This window comes from Pundamilia nyererei, unplaced genomic scaffold (assembly GCF_000239375.1).
Source record: "Pundamilia nyererei isolate P.nyererei 1_Seehausen unplaced genomic scaffold, PunNye1.0 scaffold00020, whole genome shotgun sequence".
NCBI lineage: Eukaryota > Metazoa > Chordata > Actinopteri > Cichliformes > Cichlidae > Pundamilia > Pundamilia nyererei.
The window spans coordinates 869,435-873,359 of NW_005187421.1; the positions used below are offsets into that span (position 1 = coordinate 869,435).

The 3,925-nt window shown below is 36.8% G+C and overlaps 1 protein-coding gene across 1 annotated transcript in view; it reads right to left on the minus strand.

The window, feature by feature from the left end:
• The window catches only part of lingo2 (leucine rich repeat and Ig domain containing 2), a 79,337-nt gene that overhangs the window by 2,977 nt on the left and 72,435 nt on the right, over positions 1–3,925 (minus strand). The window lies entirely within an intron of this gene.

The following is a 3,925-nucleotide window of genomic DNA, read 5'->3' on the forward strand; positions in this document are numbered from 1 at the left end:
ATATATTTAAGTACATTGTTATTCGGAAATAGTAGCATTCAGAAAAAGTATCCACCCTATCTCTAAAAGGACAGAAAGAAGAAAAAGAAAGAATAAAGAATAAAAGAAACCACTCGAAAATCATGAAGTTCATGGAGGTGTAACATGGAAAAATTGAGAAACTTACAAAACTGAAACACATGTAACATTCAAAGAATATTATGAATATCATTACAAGCATTTCCTCCAAAAGAGCAGAATTTACTAATTTGTCATGTTGAATATTTTTATATTTTTTGATTTAGAAATAAAACATGTTTAAAACATGGATACTCGAGAAAAAATAATACAAAAACACAACTTGCACTATATCACTGGGTGGCTTTACATATTTCGGTTATTCATACATACAGCTGTACTTATATCATAAAGCACATACAGTAGATACATGAACTAATGCCGTGTTTGCAACAAACAGACTGGGTGACAGGTTGCAAGGATTGCAAACCATTCCTGCCTCATTTGGTGTGTCATGGGCTGTGCTAAATTTAAACGATGACAGGAATAATCTGAATTTCTCCTCAGGCTTATTCTAACAGATTATGATGCAAAGATAATATGATGACATACTTATCTAAAGAGAAGCATTATATAAACCTAAGAAATCAACTCTAAGATAGCTGAAATATTTCTGCTGCTGTAATATAATATTTATATGACAGGACATTTCTATATGGAGGGGGCATATATGAAAAGTAAACTTTCATATTGATATTTTAATGTTCAGTTACTATTCAAACAGTATAAAGATTTATTTTCAAGTCTAGTTTAATACAAACAGCCACGACACAGATAACTGCAGCCTTGAGAGGACTGCTGAGAAAAGTTGATTTAAGAACTTGGTGAAACAGTTCTACTCCGAGTCAGTCCCAAATGACCAAGATACTTTCCATTTTGCTAGGGGAGAGACACTCCAGAAACGTTAAAAACAATACGCTAGTTTCTGCTAATTTGTTCAGTAACTACCCAGAGTTCATGACAATCGGCCAGCGTCAGAACCTGGATCGACAGCTACAGAATTGGCTCATTTCACCACAGCAGACCAGCACAGTGCCCACATTACTGTAAGTGCTGCACCTATCCATCCGCCAATCTCCTGCTCCACTCTTCCCCTCACTCATGAACAAATCCTCTGAGACCGTTAAAGTCCTCCACTTGGACCAGCAACTCACCCCTGGTCTGGAACGGACATGCCCCCCTTTCATAACTGAGAACCATGGCCTTATACTTGCAACAGTTTATTCTCATGCAGCAACTTCACACAGAAGTGCAAACTGCCCCAAAACTGCCTTGTTGGAGGTAACCAACAGTTAGCCATTGGGGGTCATATGATTGTTGGGGTTTTCTCTGTTTTCTCTGTATGTTTTTAACTGGAGTCCCCTGGGACCTCAAAACATTTTAAACAATCACTAATTAAAGCAGAAAGGCAAAACACTAATGTGACATCACTAGAAACAAATTGCATTTTTAATAATGGTTGTATGACTGGGGTATGACGAAAAATATACCCCAGTCAGTAGGATGAGTTTTAATATCAAATATATCGAGTTTATCTTTTTGAATTAAATTAGAAATAAATGGAAGATGTAAATTAAAAACATTAAATAAATAATGTAACTCATTTACATAGTTCTTTCCTATATTTTTGCAATAAAACACTCATTATTTCAAGATGATTTTTAGAAAAATACAACACTATGGTATATATAAACAGTATATTTAATCAAGATTATTCTTTCAATCTAAATACTAACATAGGTATCTTTTTCTCAATCTGAAAGCCCTATCAGTGTTTTAGAAGTAACTAGTAAGATTAGTAAGATTTTGAAAGTGGCTTCAGTGGCTCCATATTGTGGAGATTAATATATTTGCTTAACACATGAAAGAACCCCAGGTTGAGACAGGGAGGGGACACAAACCCCTGAAAGGGTTGCAGGTAAGGAAGCAGATGAAATAAACTGTCTTGATTATCACAAATAAAATTCAAGGATGCTCACAACTGGCTCTCCACATTAACTGAACATACAGGGCTTCTCCTAATACACACACACCTGTAACTTCTATGTTTTGTAGTTTTTTAAATTTACGCAGGATTGTCCTTTAATCCTAACTCTTAAAACCACTTAAAAATAGAGCACAATCAAAAGTAAATGAAGCCGATAATGATTTTAACATAGTAGTCAATCAATCACTTCTAGCTACAGTGGACAAAAATGACTCTCTGTACAGAACACTCTTGTCGTGCACAAATCTTTCCACATAATAGCTGGCTTATGTACTCTGGCTGTCCACATGAATTGCAGCACAATATGATTTGATGGTTTACTAAGAGGGTGTCTAATCAGGATAATGATTGGAATTCTTTGTAACAGTTCATAATCAGGATTTGAGTGAGCCTGTTATGTGACCTAGTCACCTGCACACTTCTGAATGAGAGTACCCTAGTGCATCAAGTGCATCATCAGCGGCACCCACTCAAGTGTGTCCTGCATCGGAGCAAATGCCGCATAGAATTAGGCAGATGCCCCAGGGCAGCGTCCACAAATAACATTCCAGCTATCTGTTCATTCACAGTTATTTTTTGTGTGGAACTCACTTCTGAGTGCACTGTTTATTTTTCTTTTCCTTACAATTTCCTTTATAATTTAACTGCAAACAACATATATTTAGTGTGCTGTGTGTTCTGAGCTATGTTAGAGTGATTGTGTATTTAACAAGATACAAGATACAAAATTTTCACTCTCTCACATGACAAATTTGTTCAAAAAAGGTCTTTCAATAAAACCAGATTTAAAAAAAAAACAAAACAACCCAACCATGGATTTTCAAGCATTTTCATTTTATCTCAATATTCTGGAAGCTTCCTATGACATTCACCGACAGTCCAATGGCAGAAATCCTGCAATGCACTGTGAGATAAGTCTGTACGGCGAAGGCTTTTCTATAATGTGGCCCTTGACCCACATTAGTGCAGAGTGGGATCCTGAGAGGGGGATGATAACAGCTAATGGTGTCTGACTCAGCATAAATCCATGAACAGACATTTCGCAGGGGTGCTGAGGTCACATGAGCAATGCCATCAACCCAAGCATACATACACAAATGGCCCAATGTGAAGAGCAAACTTATAATACTTTTCTTGGCTATTAAATCGTCATTTGCTCTTCCAGTATAACAAATACATGAGAAAACCTTTTCGTAGCCTATTTCTGGTAAGCTCACATCACTGAATAATTTCCATATGAATCGCTAAAAACATATGGGGCACTTCCATCCCATGTTCCCTCTTTAATTTTCAACACAGCCTCAGGCAAACTTGTGAGGGGATGAGTAGAAATGATGCCCGACTTTATCAGAGTGGCAAACCACACAGTTACACTGTTAGTTAGAATTTTATTCTTTCTTCAAAGGCTTTCTGGTCAAAAGAAATCCGTTATATTTCCTCATCATCAGCTGCACTTGTGCACGATATATAAGCTATTAGTCTTGTCAGAATAATAGTGCAACTCAGAACTCTTGACATGATGTCCAGGTAAATGAATCCTACAAGAGGTTTTATCAAAACGAGATTTGAAGGTGAGAGTGTTGCAATTGCTCCCTGGGCAGCTGACTGATGGGTAATTGCAGAATTTCTGTTTATTTTTCTTTGGTATGGTCTCACTATAACTATTTTATTTTGCTTACCCTTTTTTTAGAGCATTGTCTTGTAGCATATCCATACAGACAGCATGTACAAAGTCAGAGATGGTACTATGCTGCGAGCTATATCGCACATATAGTGCATATACAAAGTGCATGCAGGTGAATTTGTGTAGGTCCATCACTGAAAACACACATCTCATCAAAATGGTGATCAGATACGCTGTCCATGGTCCTGAAATCATAC